This window comes from Gossypium arboreum, chromosome 7 (genome assembly GCF_025698485.1).
Source record: "Gossypium arboreum isolate Shixiya-1 chromosome 7, ASM2569848v2, whole genome shotgun sequence".
In the NCBI taxonomy this organism is placed as follows: domain Eukaryota; kingdom Viridiplantae; phylum Streptophyta; class Magnoliopsida; order Malvales; family Malvaceae; genus Gossypium; species Gossypium arboreum.
Window position 1 is genome coordinate 15,323,845 of NC_069076.1, and position 20,313 is coordinate 15,344,157.

The following is a 20,313-nucleotide window of genomic DNA, read 5'->3' on the forward strand; positions in this document are numbered from 1 at the left end:
CCCAGGTTTAATTAATGCATATACAGTAACATCTAAAAGATATAATGTACCAACTATTACGTCTGGAGCCGTAGCTTCTTCTCTCCCTCGGATGGCATAAGTACGTGCAGTTGCCCTAGCCTCTGACCGCTCAATAGAATCTTTCATACCAAAATGAGCTGTTCCTGTAGCACAATTTTGGCCCGAACGTCTACTTCATTGAGAAGTGGCCATCAATCTCTCTTTCTTCTCTTCCTCCTCTCCTTGCAATTGAAGACAGTTTCGGACAAAATGGTCAACGGCTCCACATTTGTAGCAAACCCCCATTTTACTTGTACATTCACCGGGGTGATTTTTCCCATAATATGCATTTAAGCTTAGGAACATTCTGCACACTATCCATACTAACAGTAGGTCTAATAGATACCCCATAATCTTGTTGAATCATGTTGTTCTTGTATGATCATTCCGGTATTGGGGTGGCTCAACTAAAATTATCAGTAGACTTTTTTCGCAAGTAAAGCTTAAAATGACTTGAAAGAACTTCTTTTGTAGGATGCTTTATTCCTTTTATTCCATTGCATTTTTCTATTGTACACCTCTTCCATTTTCTGAGCACGATATGACAGAACAACAAATTCCCATATTTTTGTGCCCCCAATCATCATTCAAATTTCATCATTTAACCCTTCTTCATATCGAATACACATTTCTTATTCGGTTGGTACAATTTCTAGGGGTATATCTGCTAAGCTATACAAATTCTCCTTCGTACTCGACTATCGATTGATTTCCTTGGTGTAAGTCAAGAAATTCCCTCTTCTTTTTGTCTAGATACCTTTTGCCAATGTATTTCTTTTTAAATTCACTCTGAAAGAATTCCCAAGTGATTTTCTCTTTTGGCACCATGACCACTATAGTCATCCACCAATTATATGTTTCCTCTTTCAGTAGTGACACAGCACATCTCATATAATCTTTGGGAGAACAAGCTATTTCCTCAAAAACTCTTATCGTGTTCTGAAGCCAATATTCAGCTTTCACAAGATCATCATCCGATCTACCCCAAAATTCTTCTGCACACACTTTCTAAGTTTTTTATAGGTGGTACAATAGGGGGAGGAGGTTGCTGAGCCAAATATCTTTATTTGATGAATTCACTAAACCATTGATTCATAAACCCAAAGAACATATTTTTAAATTCTTGTTCTTGGGCCGAAGGAATTGGGACGTTACTCTCAGATGTATGTACTCTACTATTGGCCTCACCATGATCAGCATGCTCATATCTATCTGACATCTTTACAATCTATAAGAAAAGTAAGGGTTAGATCGGATCATACACATCACGCTATCATAGATTTATATGGCATGTATTCCTAGACATTTTACACACTACATTCACTTTGAGAATTGACTAAAATAAGCTCTGATACCATTAAATATGACACCCCTAACCCTTAATTGTCGTCAAAATAGGGGTTACGGAGCATTATCGGGCTTTACGGATTAAAAACAAACATTTTACAACATTTAATATACATATCAGGAATCAATAATAAAACACTCATATTGTCCCTTGTATGGACCCTCGCGGCCCTAAGTATACATTAGAAATAAATCAGGACCAAATTAGAAACTCAAACGTTTTTCGTAAAGTTCCAAAATTTTTCCTAGGTGCAGGGGACACACGCCCGTGTGGCCAGGCCGTGTGGCACATGCCCGTGCCTTAGGCCGTGTGGGTATTCGATGTGAGGCACACGGTCGTGTCCCAGCCTATGTCCATACCTGTGTAACTCTTTGACTTGGATCACAAGGCCAAGCCACATGCCCGTTTGCTAGGTCGTGGTAAAGTGTAAGGGTCACACGACCAAGCCACACGCCCATCCCCTAGGCCGTGTGCAAAAACCTGGGCATTCTGTTTTGAAATTTTAAGATGTAGGGGGTACATGGCCAGACCACACGCCCATATGCCAGGCCGTATGTCACACACGGCTAAGACACATGCCTGTGTCTCTACCCGTGTGAACGAAAATAAGTTATTTTGTGGCCTCTCTTCTCACCCATTCCTGACTTCAACCTATACAACTCAAATTTCATACTTATAGGCCATAACAAGATCTTCAAAACAACCAATTCCTAACTTTACTATGGTTATATTATCACATATATTCTAACATTCTAACTAGAACATAAACCAATTCAGTCATGAACTACTTATATCAACATGCTTTATCAATTCATTCATTACTATGTTAGAAATTATTCATCCATTAACCATACCAACACTTATACCAAACATGACAAAACTATACATATATAAGTTGACTTGAAACATAAGCATAGTGTAATTCTTATCATTTACACAATCGTTTAAATCCCTATACATGCTATATAAAACATAGTATGTGTAGCAAAATCTACCAGGACAAGTTAGACAGTGTGATACGCTGTGTTGATTAGATCTCCCGACTTCTAGAAAATCTACAAAGAACATTAACCAATACAAGTAAGCTTAATGAACCTTAGTAAGTTCGTTCGCTTTAAACATAAATCTTATCGAACTTAATATAATAAATTCAACAATTAATTAATAATACATTCTTATTGTCAAACACAACATAATTTGATCAATATTTTCCCCCAAAATCAATATCATTAACAAATGATAAATCTTTCAATTTCAATCACATAAGTCTTTTGCCTAACCTTGACATTTCTTGTCAATTCATCCATTACCAAAGAACAATTGTACTCAATCCCGTGTTTCCACTCGATTTTGAACATTCAAATCAATTTCATAATTTAACAATAAATTTTGTTCTTAACAATAGATATGAATAAATACATAATAACATTCACCAAGTTAATAAATAAATATAAAAATTTAACCATATGAACTTACCTGAGTTAAATTGTAAGATTTGTAGTAATTCAGTGACTATTATGCTATTTTCCCTTTTTCACGTTTGTCAACGAGCTCTTGATCTAAAATGTAAAATTATTCATTTATCAGCATATATTTCAATTTCAGTCCACTTCACAATTAATACCCTCAATTTTTGAAATTACACAATTACCCTAACTTTTACAATTTTTGCAATTTTGTCCTTCACCAATTAACCTATTAATTGAGCTAGCTTTTCTCAATTAACAATATATCTAGATATTCTAAGCTATCATACAGCCTTTGATCAACAAAATTTTAGTATGAAACCCTAATTTTTAATCTTTTCACAGTTTAGTCCTAAAATCAATTTCTTTTGAAATCACTTGATAAAACCATCATATAACAAAATTAAAGTTCTAAATCCATGTTAATTCATCACAAACTTCCAGAACTCATCAATGGTAACTTTCAAAATTACCCATAAAATCATAAACTAATGAAATAGATAGTTGGACGTAATTGTAAAAGTCTTAAAAACAAAAAAAATTCAAGAAAAGAGTAAGAATTAAACTTACTTGAAGCCAAAAAAAAAAAGAAAACCAGCTTAGGAATCTCTCCTATGGCATTTTGAGCAGCTCATTCATGATGAATATTGTAACACCCCTTACCCGTGTTCGACGCCGGAACAAGGTATAAGGCATTATCGGACTTAATCACTAATCATCGTATAAAAACTGATTCATAATTTCACTCTAATTTAATAATTTTTCAAAAACATTCAAGCTGTCCCTTAAAAAGAGCTTACAAGGCCCAAATCATGCTTTAATTCAACCACACACATAGGCAAGCATGCACATTCATAAATTGCATCATTTAATTAATAACATAATCAAGACTATCTACATTAAATGACTTTATACAATAGAGACCTTCAATTAACATAGGTCAGTATTTTAGGCCAATTCCTAGCAACTTAATAACAATTAAACGAGTCTCCATACATGCCAAAGACTTAAAAATACTTAAAAACCTTTATATATCGATCAATAGTTTGATAGTGTGATTTAACCTCCGGCGACCTCCAACTCGAGCTAACATCTGCGACACTATAGGGAAAAGGAAAGGTAGGGAATAAGCATTATAGCTTAGTAAGTAAGTAAGTAAATATTAATAAACAATACATTATCATACTTTAAACAAAGTCACAATATGTTCCCGGAATATTACCATCACAAACACACATACTTTCACTATTACAATCATAAACAGGTTCAAAATAAGCTGTTTGGCAGAGTACCAGCAGCTAAATTATTTATTTCTAGAGCTACAGAACTCCAAATTACAAACCGTTAATTTTACGTGAAACTAGATTCACGTATATTCTTACCATAAAATTTTCAGAATTTTTCGTCTAGCCAATTAGTACATTTTTTTCATTGAAGTTACCATTGTTTCACTACTCAGTTGTTCTGTCCACTCTTCACTACAAATCAATTTTCTCCTCGTACAGAATTCAAAGGATGTTCTTGTTTATTTCATTTGAAACTAGACTCATTAAGGATTTCAAGCATATAAATTATATCCCATAATTACTTTTGTACAATATTTAATGATTTTTCCAAGTCAGAACAGGGGATCACGTAGTCATTCTTAACCAGTCTCTCAAAAACTTAAATATCTCATAATATAGAATTTCTTTGCTTGGTCTGTTTCTGTTATATGAAAATAGACTCATTAAGCTCTAATTTGATATCTCATTCAGTCTTTTATTCAATTTTTACTATTTTTCGTAAATTTTTAGATTCACATAACTGCAACTATCCAGAACAATTTTATTGTCAATTTTGATCTTTCACATTTCAATTGTATTCATCACTTACCCATAACAATCTTTCCAAATTTCCAATCACATATAGAGCATATTGCTCATAAGTTACAAACATTTATACTTACACTTATCATCACAAAGTCATACACAATTTCATTTAATCAATTTCCCAGTTGAACACTTTGGAATAATAACAGATTCGCGATGGTATCGCACACAGCCCACCTTTAAAATCGAAGCTCTCTTGTATACATAGTGGCCTTCACTTAGCACCACTTATGTGACCTAGCTTGATTGTACACATAATTTTGGCTCTCTTGTACACATGGTGAACACTTAGTACCACCCATGTGACCTAGCCAGTTTATCTCGTAGCTCTTTTGTCTACATGGTGTACACATAGTATCACCCATGCGACCTAGCTACATCATAATGTCTCGTAGCTCTCTTGTACACATGATGTGCACTCAGCACCATACATGTGACCTAGCTACATCCATCTGTATCATCCAATCTTTCCGAAGGTTCAACCGGGATTTCTCTCTCTTTCTAATACTTGATTCCATACTTCCAATAGTCAATTATAATTCAAAAATCAGCTACAATACATAAAATATGCTGAAATATAAAAACATAATAAAGATAATGTATTATTTACATACAAACTTACATACTTTCTCATTTCCATGTCGAATTAATATTGAACATTTAAATCATCATAATTACACTTACTTTCAACACCTCGACAATCATAGTAAATATATCAATTTTACATTGAAACATGCATAAATTAATGCTTATTATACATATGAACTTACCTTGATACTAAAACGGCCATTTTACCAACTTTCCCGATTTTCGATTTTTCTCCCATTTTAGGTTCAAATCTCGTTTTCCGGGATTATTGAGCTTGGAAAGCTTGAAAACCTAAGCCATGGCTTCCCCCATGCTAATTTCGGCCTCCATGAAAAATATGAATCAATTTTGGCTTTATTTTCCCTTTTTATTTCTTTTAATTACCAAATGACTAAAATGCCCTTAAGGCCTTTCTTTAAAATTGTCCTATTCATGCCCATTTTTGTCCAAACGAAATATAATGGTCTAATTACCATTTAAGGACCTCCTCTTTAAACTCCCATTTCAATCAAGTACTTATGAATTAGAACACATATTTTGCAACTTTTGCAATTTAGTCCTAAAAGTCCAATTAAGCATTTTATCAGTAAAATCTCTTAACGATATTTTTACACAATATTTTAATCAATAAATAAACCTTAAAACTTAATGGGAATAAATTTTTTGACCTCAAATTTGTGGTTCTAAAACCATCGTTCTATTTAGGCCCTAAATCGGGCTGTTACAGCAACTTCTACAAATAAGCCCTAATAGGCAAATTAAACATGCAATCTATAAAATTTCTTATCAATACTCTAACTCATGCATCTAATCACTCGGTAAATCATAAAAATTAATCGAAATAAACTTTTCTATCTCAGATTTGTGGTTTTGTAACCACTATTCCATTTAGGCCCTATTTCGAGATGTTACAAATATGGTCTAGAATTCTCTTTTAATTTCAATTTGTTTGTTTAATTTTACAAAATTACCTATTTTACCCCTTGTGCACATTAATTTTGTTATTTCTTGTACACATATGCCATTTCAGCCTTCTAATGAGTGTATAATTACCTTTTTAGTCCTCCCTTATTTGCCTTTTAAGCTATTTAATCACCATTTCTTTAGTTAGCAAGTTTTGCACCTTTTTCAATTTAGTCCTTTTTACTTAATTAACTATCAAAACGTTAAAATTTTCTAACGAAACTTTAATACTAACTTAATGACACTCTGTAAATATTATAAAAATATTTATGGCTCGATTTATAAAATTGAGGTCTCGATACTCCATTTTTGTAACCAATTTACCTAATAAATTCTTCTAAAACCCAAATCACTAATTTAAAAGTCTTCTTAAGATCACACTTGTCTTGTAAATAATAATTAATAAAATTTTCAAACTCACTTGTTGGATTTAGTGGTCTTGAACCACTATTTTTGACACCACTGAATATTGGGCTGTTACATATGGAGTCCGTCAGGACAGTAAACATGAGTTTATACTGTGTAAGACCATAGCTAGGTTATGACAACATATAGAGTCCAACAGGACAATAAACATAAGTTTATACTGTGTAAGATCATAGCTAGTTTATGAAAACATATAAAGTTCACCAGGACGGTAAGCATGGGTTTATATTGTCTAAGAGCATAGCTGGGCTACAGTGTCAAATAAAGTCCGCCAAAATGTTGCACTAGGAAGCAAGCAGGACAAGAAAAGGAAAATCATTGTATGCCTCACACAGAGCGTAGCATGATTGGATGAATACGACGTATCTGAGAATGTGATAAACGAGATAGTCAATGAATCCATCTGACTATGAATATAAGAAAAGCTGGCAGAAATTCCTGAGAATGCATAAACCTATTGATGAAGAAATTCGTCAAATTATTACAAAAAAAAAGAAGAAATTGTTGTATGCAATTCTTAACAATGCAGAGGAAATAGGAGCGATAACTTATTTAAGGTGTAAAGTATTTGAGTATGAGTTTGTTGACGTTTTGTGAGTAAACCAGTAAAGGGGTTGATAATGAGATGATCAAGTAGAACCTAAGCCTAAGGGCCTGCAGGTAAAAAGGCAACCAGAGATGGGTGATTCTTCCAAGGTTCACTTGGAGATAATGATCATCCAAATGGTTTAACTAGTAGAGTCTACCAATAATCTACAGAGAGAAAGAAGGTTTAACCATAACTATCTAACGTAGGTTAGACCATGGGGCTAACAGAAGAAGTCCGCCAAAGGCCACCTTAGGCAGATAGTCAGCCGAAAAGTAACAAAAGCATGGTTCATTAAGGATGACATATTAATTTCAATTTCTTAGAGAATCGGAACAAGACGAACTAATATCTTAGGGCTAGGTTGTGAAAAACGAATCCACCAGGAAGATAAGGCGTTTATTCCGTGAGCTTATAGTTATGTTTAAAACTTTGAATTTGGAATGGAGAGAGTGTTAAGGTGGAAAATCCTAAGTTTAGTCTAGACTTGGATGAACAGATCAGGGTAAGGATCTGCCTTTAATAAGAATGTAAGTAAAAGACAACCAGTGGTAGTCAACAAACTTTATATCCAGGTGTATGGTTAATAGTGAGAATTAAGCTTGCTACGGTAAAAAAGAATCTGGGATTAGACGAAATCAAGCTAGTACCATAGGAAATCATTATCATTAAAAGACACATTTACGTCTAAAATAGAGTATAAGCCCATCGATGGTAAGCAGAAGAAAAGGGCAAGAAGTCGACCATGCCAAGGATAGACAAAGAGTTTGGAATCTCTTCTTTAAATTTTATTTCTTGAAGATTAAGAAATATTCTTGTTGAACTATTTCATAGAATCTCACTAAGTTCATTTTAACTTATGAATTACTACTTTTTGTAGGATAAATGTTTCAACTCGGAAATCGAATGAAGGGACCAAGCTAGACATCGCCAAACTTGACGGACGAGCATGAGAGTCATTCAAGCGTTTATGGGGGCTCCTTAGAGGCCACGTCACATCATTAAATAAATTATTCTAGAAATTTGGTTTAGGTTTAATGGGTCATTTGTTTCATTTGGTACCCTGACTTGGAGATCGGGTCAAGTATTGTGTAATAGTTCGTTTTTTAGTGAAATCAGAATAGTGGTTTCAGGACCACAAATCTGAAGTCAAAATATTTATTTTAATATTATTCTGATGCCTAAAACATGATGGTATGATTTTATAAAAATTTTGTTAAGAAATTTTAACGTTTGCATGGTTAATTTGATAAAAAAGACTAAATCGCTTAAAGTGCAAAAGGTGGGTTCTAATAGCTAAAGGTGTCTAATAGCTACAGAACTTTAAAGTGAAGGTCACTATATGGTAATTAGCCCGTTTATGTTGATAGTGGAATGTGATGGCTTGGTATAAGTGAAATTATGAATATTTTTAAAGGTTATAATAGAAAAATGGTAAATAAATGATTAATTAAATAAAACAAAGCCAAGCTATCATCTTTATTCATCCTCTTTCAATCAAAAAATAGGTTTCGAAAAGCCATTTTTGCACTTAAGCTTTTGGAAACTTCATCTTGCTATTAGGTAAGTGATTTTTGTCTCATTTTTAATGATTTCTATGTTTTTGGAGTCGTTGTAGCTTAATCAAGCTAGCCCATGGACTAATTTGTGAAACTATTGAGTTGTTTGAATTTTTCCATTGATGAATGTGTATGTGTATTGATGTTTAATGATAGAAAATGAATGGTTGTTGTTAGATAAACAAGTTTTGTAAAGTGATTTTGGTTAAAAATGTCAAATAAGGATTTATTTGTAAAATGTAAAAATTTTGTGGTAAAATGTGTGAAATAATGAAATGTGTGGGCTGCTATGGACATAGATGAAATTCGACTAGCATGGATGTGAGTTAAATTGCATGAATTTGCATTTTTTTGAGCTAGGGACTAAATTGTAAATAATATTAAATATTTAGAGGCAAAATAGTAATTTTTCCATAACATGATTTTTTGGATTAAATTGAATAGAATTAGACTTAAATTAGTTAAATTTGATTATATAGATCAAGAAAAAATCATTAAAGTAATTGTGTTTTAAATACTTTATTGTTGCATTTTTGATGAATATGACTTCACAAAAATACTCGACGAAGATTTGGTGACGTATGAAATCCCGGTTGAACCTTAGGAATGATAGGATACAAATGACATGACATTAGGGGTTACTGTGTTTTGGGTGTTGGTCTTGTATGTTCTACTAGTGGCTGAGTTTTGCCTGCATGTGTTGCGGTTACTAGTCAACTTGTGTGAGCAGCACCATGTAGCTACGTCTTGACCGTCAGCATATGTGAGCAGACCCAGTGATGGCTCGAAAGTGAGCATATATATGAGATATGAGATATAGATGGTTTTGACCATGTTTTGGAACTTAGTGTGCGAGATACCCGGGTATCTGATATTATTCCAAATTGTTCAATGGGCACAGTGATATTACGAGAGTATATGAGTTCACTATGAACCAGTACAAGTATGTACGTGAATCATGTGGAAATTGAATCTATGAGGTTTGTAAGTTCATAACTAATTTGGTTGGTGGTTATATGTTAGGCTAATGATACTAAATTGAGTTGCATTATAATTTAAACGCTTTGCTTAATTATGGTTGATTGGTAAGTTATATTGCAGTTATACGAACTTACTAAGTTTAATTGCTTACTCTGTTTACTTTTTCATTTTTTTATAATGATTCGAAAGCTCGCTCGTTTTGGAAGTTGTCGAAGATTGCATCGCATTTCAAACTCTCATTTTGGTACTTTTGGACTCTATGTACTTTAGTTATATGGCATGTATAGGTCATTTGGCTAAGGAAAGACTATATGTTTTGTTATGTAACTAGCCATTTAATGTGCCTTGATTTGGTATATGTTGGTATGTATATATATGTGTGGCTAGCCTCATCTTGTATGCTTTACAATTGTCATGGGAATACTTTAATGGTGTATTGGTAGTTTGGTATTTAATAGGTGATCTTGATAAATGGTATGCATGTTATGTTTAGGCAAGATAGTGCATATATGTAATTGGTCATTTACGTATTTTTTGGAAGTGATGTTGGTATGTTTTTGAATGGCAAATTGTGATGTTTATGAGTATTGTGGTTGTTGGTAATGACATTGCATGTTTAAGCTTAATATTGGTGGTTTTCAACTACTTAGTTATGATATAGTCATATGTTAATGATGTGAATAGGTTGAGGCAAATTTTGGGTGAGGAATGTGGCTTGGATCATAGCCTAATTTGTTCACACGTGTAGAGACACGGGCATGTATCTCAACCGTGTGTGACACAAGGTTAGGTGACACGGCCGTGTGTCCCTTGATACCTATTTAGAAAGCAAGTTAGTAGCTTCACACGGCCTAGCACATGGGCGTGTGGCTTGGCCATGTGGCACAAGTCAGTATACCTTCAAATTTTCACATGGCTTGCCACACGAGCATGTGGTCTGGCCGTGTGACCTAAGTCAGTGAGTTACATGGGTTCAGACACAGGCTGGGACACAGCCATGTGATTCCATTTCAAATTTTCACACGGCTTGAGACACAAGCATGTCCCTATGTCGTGTGAGACATACGGTCTGGACACATGGGCATCTGTCCCCTACACTTTGAAAATTTTCCATGATTTCTTAAATATTTCTTAAGTACAAGGTTTAGTCCCAACCACTTTTAATGCCTATCTTGGGCCTCGAAGGCATGTATTAGGGACTATATGATTGAAATTGAATGTTTTAATTTAGAATGGAAAATGAATATGAAATGTATGATTGTGTGTTGTATAAGACAAGTAATGCTCCTTAACCCTATTCCATCATCGGATACGGGTTAGGGGTGTTACATTTATTGGTATCAGAGTTACAGTTTAGTCGATTCTAGGATTAACATAGCGTGTGTCAGTATAGCTAGACATGTCATATTTAACCTGTAATAGTTTGATATCTCATGACAGTTTTAAATTTATGTTTTCATATAGTAATGAATTCCAATCGAGTAGACTCCGATGATGTAGAAAGTAATGCGCCAGCCTTCGTTCATGGAGTAGCGCCATCTGGTTCGAGGCCTATATCTGAGGGTCATGGAGGAGAGGCTAAGAAAGCTTTTGTATTAGCCCGTTTTTAGTCAAATTGTAACAGTGGTTTTAGGACCACAAATCTGAAGTAAAAATAAATATTTTATTATTGATTTAATGTCTACAGTATGGTAGTATGATCGTGTAAAAATTTCGTTAAGAAATATTATCGTTTGAATTTTAATTTGATAAAAAGAACTAAATTGCATAAAGTGTAAAACTGGAGTTCTATTAGATAAAAGTATCTAATAGCTATGAAATTAAGTAGAGGAATTCGTTATATTGTAATTAGACCATTATTAAGGTGGGTGGACATTTATGTACATAGTTTATATGAATTTTAAATGTTTAAGTAAAGGTTAAATTAGTAAATTATAAAATAAATTAAGTTAAAAATAATAAAAACATGGTGTCATCTTCACCATTAAGCTCCCACCATTGAAACTAGGGCTAAGAAAACACCATTGTTGTGTTCTTCATTCGGCCAAGCATGTATAGCTAATTAAGGTACGATTTTTGTCCCATTTTTAATGATTTCTTTATTTTTTAGATCGTTGCAGCTTAGTCTAGTTAGCCTAGAGACTATTTTACAAAACTGTTAAAGATTCTGAATATTTCCATTGATGAATAAGTATGTGTTTTGAAGTTTCTTAATAGATTATGAATGCTTGTTGATAGATATACAAGTTTTGTTAAGTAATTTTTAGAGAAAATGTAAATTAGGGATGAATTTGTGAAATGTGGAAACTTTAATGTTAAAATGTGAAATAAATGAAAAATATGGGCTGCTAGGGGTATAATAGTAATTCAGCTAGTATAGGTTTTGGTTAAATTGCATGAATTTGTGATTTTTTTGAAATAAGAACCAAATTGTAAAAGTTGTGAAACATTAGGGGCAAATGTGTAAAATTTCCTTAACAAGTGTTTTGGACTAAATTGAATAGAGAGATGATTAAATAAGTTAATTTTTATTACATATAGATCAAGAAAAGCGAAACTCAGATCTAAATCGAGGTAAAAACAAAGTTCTTGACTAATCAACTCGTGTCGTCGTTTTTACATTCGAGGTAAGTTCGTATGTTAATAAGCACTAGTATCATTAAGCTTTAATAATTTATATTTGAATTGTTAATGAATATTATTGTATAGAAGTATTTGACAAAAATTCAGATATGTGTAGCACTTAGTGTGCGAGATCGAGATAGCTTCGGCTATGTATGGCACTTAGTGTGTGAGATCAAGATAGCTTCGGCTATGTATGGCACTTAGTGTGTGAGATTGAGATACATCTTTTGCTATTTATTTGGCACTAAGTGTGTGAGTTTCACGATTATCCAAAAATATTCTGAATGGTTTAATGGATATATCAAAGATATGAATGAGTATAAGTTAAATACGAGAAGGTACAAGTAAGTACATGAACCGAGTAATACACTGAAATGATGAAAATTATGAAAATTTCATCTAATTTAGTAGATGCAAATGTGGTAGGTTGGTGATTCATTATGTGATATGTTATGTTATGTTTTTGGCTTAATTTGAGTTTATATGATGAGTTGATATAAATGCTATACGAACTTACTAAGCTATAAATCTTACTTTGTGTATTTCTCTGTGTTTTATAGTGAAATCAAGCTAGCTCAAATTCGGGGATCGTCGAAGGCTTTGCCACACTATCCTTCTATCACTTTGGTACTATTGAGCTTATGTTTTGAGTATATGGCATGTATAGAGACTTTGGTCATTTTGGTTCTTGAATTGATTATGAATGTAGCCATTTGAGTTGGCATGTAAATGTTCTAAGTTTGGTTTGGTATATTGTCTTATAAGTTGGCTTGTGTTGTGAGTTCATGGATAAGTATATGATGCTTATGAATTATAAAGATTGTGGAGGCTAATTAGTTGATATTATAGTAGTTATATGCTTGTGAGTTTGATGCTTAATGATGTATGTTTGGAAGTGTCTAGCAAGTTAAATTGTGCATGTGAATTTGGCATAATGGGTATGGTATGCTTTGGGATTTGTGTGTATGGAGAATGGATGTATGAAATATGCATGAATTGTGTTTGAAATGGCTGGTTTGTATGATCATATATTCTATGTATTGGTGCCTTTGAATTTGATGTAGATGTGCACAAGTTTGGGTGGCGAACTGTCTTGGTAAATAGCTTATTTTTATCCACATGGGTGTGTGTCTCAGATGTGTATGACACGCAGTTATGAAACACGGTCGTGTGTCCCCTGGCGTTGAAATTAAAACCAAGTCAGTATGCTTCACACGGCCTCACACACGGGTATGTGACTTGGCCGTGTGGCATAAGTCAGTATACCCTACAGGTTTGGCATGGCCTAGCCTACGGTATGGCACACGGGCATGTATGGCCATATTTAAGGTACACGAGCTAGCCACACAGGTGTGTGGGTTGGCCGTGTGACCCAAGTTAGAGAGTTACACTGGGTTGGACACGGGCTGGGACACGGCCATGTGCTCCTATTTTGAATGTCCACATGGCTTGTGACATGGGCGTGTCTGCTGGCCATGTGAGACAGACAGGAGGGCCACACGGGCATGTGTCCGCTATTTTTGAGAAAATTTTCTAAATGTTCAAAAAGTTTCTAAAGTTATCAGTTTAGTCCTGAATCACTCCTAATGATGTTTAGGGCCTCGTAGGCTCGTATTAGGGACGATATGAATGTGTTGATTGATATTTGAATGAAATTTTGAAATGTATGAGAAAATGTATGTGTAATTGTGTTATAAGTCTAGTAATGCTCCAAAAGCCTATTCCGGCGTTGAATACGGGTGAGGGGTGTTACATTTATTGGTATCAGAGCTACAGTTTAGTCGATTCTTGCTATATATTCCATATATAACCTATGATAGTGTGATGACTCCTGACATTTTAAAATGTGTTTTCGTATAGTAAATGGATCCTAATCGAGCTGTAGCTACCGATGTCGAGAGTAATGTGCTAGCTCCTGCTCAAGGGGCAATGCTGTTTGATTCTAGACCTGTAACGAGTAGTCATGGAGGAGAGGCTAAAGAAGCCTTTTTCCAAATGGTGAACAAATAGTTCACACAATTTTTCTGGAAAAATCTGGCTGCTCAATAACATCCACCCCCACCTAATTCTCAACCGGTTCTCGTAGCTCCTCAAGTTGTGGAATTTCACCCATTGCATAAGCCACCAGTTGATAAAATCTGTAAGTATGGGGCTGAAGAGTTAAGAGCTACCGTTGATGATGATCCAGAGAGAGTTGAATTTTTGCTTGAAAACACTATTTGAGTATTTGATGAATTGTCGTGTACACCAGTCGAGTGTTTAAAATGTTCTATATCACTTCTGAGGGATACTGTGTATCAATCATGGAATACTTTGGTGTCCGTAGTACTGAGAGAGAAAGTTACCTGGGAATTCTTTCAGATGGAGTTCTGAAAGAAATATATAAGCCAAAGATTTCTTTATTAAAAGCACAAAGAATTTTTAGAACTGAAACAGGGTCGTATGACTGTGGCTGAGTACAAAAGAGAATTTGTGCAGTTGAGTAAGTATGCTCGGGAATATGTTTCCACCGAGGAAGTCATGTACAAGCGATTTGTAGATGGGTTGAATGAAGACATTAAACTTCTAGTTGGAATTTTAGAACTGAAGGAATTTGTTGTTTTGGTCGTGTAACACCCCAAACCCGGCCTGGATGTTATGACCGGATCTGATGCGCCACATTGATGCGTTCAAAACACTTAGTTTGGAAAAGCTGAGTTGGTGTTGTAAAAGACACTTTTAAAAGTAAGTTAAAGTGAATGGAAGCTACGCACCAGGTAGGAAACCAGGAAAAAGAGGAGGTGAGTCCGTCAGACTGCTTAAGTACCAAGCTCTTCCCGGATCCAATCCTGGACATGCACACATCCATTACCATACTTTATCATCTCGTATAATTTTGAGAAAACCGTTTGGTTATGCCCGTCTTAAGAAAATGATTAAGCTTGAAAACGTTTGTTTAAATTAATTATTTTCTTGGAAAAACATTTACTTTGCGGAAACTTTACGCGTCATCATGATCCTTTATAAAAAACGAGTAGTTTTTTTTTTATAAAACGAACCCTAGTGCTAGCCAGTTTAATAATCCCCAAAATAAAAGTAATTAAAAAGAGCGGCCTTATTACAACTTTAAGCATAACAAAAATAATCCAAATTAAATGCTAAACTTATTTAAAATCGGCAATCAATCTTCATGGCCACTCTGAATCCTGCCCAGCTCCAAGTCCACCAACTAGGGCTCACCTGCAAGGATGGAAGAGGAAGGGGTGAGTTTGGGAAAACTCGGTGTATCTGAAAACCCATCCAAAGCCCAAATCAGCTTGAGCCCATTGGGCCTAAGCCCTATTCAGATAACAGTACACAGTAGACCGAAGCCCTTTTCAGAATACAGTAGCAAGGCCTTAGCCCCTTTTCACATAACAGTGTGGCCCATAGGCCCAGTTCAATAACATGAATAACAACAGTAATAATGAATGCAAGCCCATCTGGGAAGACTACTCAATCCACTAACCGCTACACTACCCCGTACCAACCCTACACTCCATGTGGGGAATATCTCAACCCACCCAGCCCTACACTCCACAGTTGCAGCAACGCTGCTCAATTTCAGTCAGTTGAGGCAAAGCCTCTAGTACGTGGATGAACCACTTTCAGTACTTCCTCCATTAATACCCCAATCCCATGCAACAGATATTAATGAAAGCATATCATGTAAAATACAACATTGATCAATCATGCAGTTCAGCCAGTTTAAACCCTAGGGGTATATCGGTAATTTTGCTCTTTAGGGGTAATTTCGGTAATCTACGCAACTACACAAGCTTATTTAGTAATTTTTAACAGTTTTATGCAATTTGATTCCACCATCTACCTAACAGGCTAATTTGCCCATCTCTTACCCATATTGGTCCGTAAGCCCATTGGGCCCAATTTTGGCCCATCGAGCCCCTTTTTCTGAAATACGCTAAAACGTCACACGAACTTGCTTACCACCTTGCGGTGCCAGATCTAACAATTACTCTATGACTTGAGAGCATTCGCATACTCACATGACCATGAAATGCCAGAATTTTGGCATTTCGGCTTTTGCCGAATTGAACTAAGAAAGGGTGTTCTTACACACCGATTTATGACGATCGCTTAGAGATCTGCTTTGATGTCCTACAATTTATTAGCACAGTTCTTATTTACAAACCATAATCACTAAACCCCCAAAACTTACTTATCCATGATCGAACCATATTCCTAAAAAGCCTTCGAAACCTTACCTTTTTGCCAAAATCGATAGCTAGCTCCGAATCCGATTGCTCCAATGATTCACACTTTTGATCCAACACTTAGGAAGACTCTAATCACTGAAAGAAAACATCAATTACAATCCCTTAAAGCCATATGCCCAAATCGACAGCCTCCCTAGATTTTAGGGATTTCGGCTTTTTTGAAGTTGTAAAATAAGACTAGATCTGAAGTGATGAGCACTTACCACTTGTTCCTCTTTGATTTCTACGTAGATCTGATGCAGATTTATCCTCTAAACGATGGTAGAACTCGAATCTAGAAGATCTGAAGTTTTGGCTATAAGTCCCTAAATCTATGGTATTTCGGCTTTTTAGGTTATGAAGAAGATGATGGTTTGAGGCTATAACCTTGGAGTAACGTTGTTGAGCCGGATATTAAGGGTTTAGAGAAGATGAATGTTGATCACAAGGAACAAAAATATCAAGGATTTGGCTTTGGAGAAATCGGCACAAGTAGTGAGTTTTCAGGATTTCGGCCTTTTAATGGCGATTGGTGATGAAGGTTTAATGGAAGATGGGATCGACAAAGAAGGTGAATAAGATGGTCAGAAGGTTTTGGCTAGAAGGAGAAGCATAAAGGATGAGAAAACATGGAGGAAAAGAGAAGAAGAAAATTCGGCACAATGAGAAATAGACTTGTGTTTTCGGCTTTTGTGAGAATTCAGAAAAGATGAAAGAAAGCTTTTAGGTGGCTAACCCTAATTCTCCAAGATAGAAAAGAAAAGAACCTAACCCTAATATTAAATTAGAGCAATCGGCCCATCTCTCTAAGGCCCTTGTCGAAATTTACTTGTGTGATCACATGCCTAGTACATGCCTAAAAATTAAAAGAAAAGCAATATGCCTACCTTACAACTTGAACCTGGACCTCCAATTCCTTCCCAGCGCCACTTTTTAGGAACTTAGTGGCGTCACCTTGCCACTTTACCAAGGCCTTATTTGTGTCATAACTTACGCAGTTCTTCTTAAAAGCCCACTTAACCAAATCTCCTATTCACTTAAAAATCCCACCTTGATATTTTACCGTGTTTAGCTTAGTCTTGGGCCTTCTAAAGGTCTACTAACACATTTAAACATAATTTTAATATTTATAACATGAAAATTTCAAGATTTACTAAAAATCACAAAAACCCAAAAAAAATCCCGAAAATCAAGGCGTTACAACTAATATTTTTTTCCTTTCCAATAATAATAATAATTTTATAAATATATCTAATAATAAAATTTCAAATATCAATAATATAGTAAATAATAATAATTTTCATAAAATTTTCAAACATACATACGAAATATTTTTCTAATAATAATAATTTTATCTCATAATACTAATTAAAATTTCATAAAATTTAAAATATCGTAATAATAAATACAAAGAAAATTTTCTAGTGGTAATTTAATAAAATAAATTTTTTTTCTAAAACGATAATATTTAAAACTTCCTAATTATTCGGTTTTCTTCTATTCGAATCCCAGACTCAAAACCCAACTCTTCTAGGCCCCAAATTCAGGATGTTACAGGTCGATAGAGCTTGCAAAGCCGAGGAGCTTAGCAAAGAAAAAAGAAAGGCTAATTCAGAGGCAAGAGATTTGAGGAAGAGATCGATGAGTAAACCTTATCATTCCTTGTCAAATAAATCAAGAGATTATTTTAGCCGATCGACAACTCCAATGGGGTATTCCAATAAAGATCGCGAAAAGTAATACACAAGTACTAAAGCTCTAGCTATATCGGTATCAAGTGTTGGCAATGTGAAAAACAACAAACCCATGTGTCAATAGTGTGGAAAATGACATTTTAGAGATTGTTGGGTGAAAAATAATAATAGTGCTTGTTACAGTTGTGGTTCACGAGATCATTTTATTTGGGATTGCCCTGAGCTAGTGGAAACATGAAAATATACACACTTTTTCATGCCCTTTTTAACTCAAATCCATGCAGTTTCAGTAAAATTATTGTTGAAAAATATATAAATATTATAAAATAATAAATTTTATAATAAATTTTGATCATTTTGATCATTTTCGACAGATTCGCACAAAGGCCGAAAATTGGCTCAGCAGACACTACTAGAAGAAAAAAACTGAGAAGCGATTTTTGAAGCATTGAGATGAATGAATATTCCAGCTAAAGACGGTCCAAATTATGTGTATTAAATCATAATATAATTAATTTTAATTTTAATTTTAATCCAATTTAATTTGGTTTAAATAAATTATTATTAATTAATTATGAAAAGTGGCCCAGTTGAGCTTAACCGAGAGAACCGAACCAACCAATCGATGGGCAGCCCAAAATCGTCCAGCATGCTGACCCAATTAGATAACTTGGCTGATTAATTGGCTTGCAAAAAGGCCCTTGAAGACTTCGTCAAACTGCAAACAAACCCCTCCTCTTTTAGTGCCTTTCTAGATTTGCCCCAACCTTAATATAACAAGTTTGAAAGCTTCAAACTTGCCACATGTGTGGCCGGCCAAGGGAGGGCTCTTTGGCTGCTGATTTTGGCTATTCTTAGCAGCCCTCTTACCCTATAAAAACCTCCCTTAGCTGCTAATTTTAACACACCACAACATTCTCATCTCTTCTCTTCTCTCTCAACTTTCTCTCTTTATTTCCCATCCATTCTCCTTTGTCCTCTTTCCAATTTCACCTCTTGGAAAAGATCCATTCTTCCATCATTTGGAGCAATGTTCAAGTGTTCGTAGAAGCCTCGGTTCGACAAGAAAAATAGAGAAGGAAGAGTGGAGCAACTAGTCAAGCCATGGAGAACACTAGATTTGCTTCTTGTTCCCTATCCTTTTAATTTTTGTTATTGTTATGGTGAACATGTCTATGAATATTTTTGATGTTGGTATGTTTAATTTAATTGATATGACTTAAATTTAATTCATATTAGGTTGATTTCATTTCGTCTTCTTAATTTATTAAAATTGTGCTTGTGTTGTTATAGGCCTCGATAAGATGTTTAATTAAGTAAAATCATGACTAAATTATTCTTGCATTACAATTGTAAGGTAACTAACGAATTAATTATTTAAATGGATTGAAATTTTAATTAATTGACATAGTACTTAATAAGTGCATGTTTAATCTTCTAAGGTAGTTGAGGGTTAAATTAGCAACGATCTCGAGAGATACAATTGCGTTGCATAACTTGCAAGATTATTGTGACAAAATTGTTTCAAGGTAGAAATACATTGTTACCTCACATGATCTTTTATGTGCTTATGTGATTGAATTAATCATTTGAATTGGCATAGGGATATGTACAAGAGATTATTTTAATTTCATAAGAATGTATGTGCAATAACATATTTTTTTACTAAAAGTCGTTTAATCGGTTAATGTTTACTAAAATTCTTTTAATTGGTTGAATTGACATAGGGATATAGTCAAGAGAAAAATGGATTTTGGTAAGTAAGTATGTTCATAAGTTAGAAAATTATCGAGTTGCCATGAATTATTTCGTAACAATATAAACACGAGTTTAATAATTCTAAGTGGAGAAATGTAATTAGCCTAGCACAATTATGTCATCTTGATTAAATCGTGTTTTGAAATCGTGCAT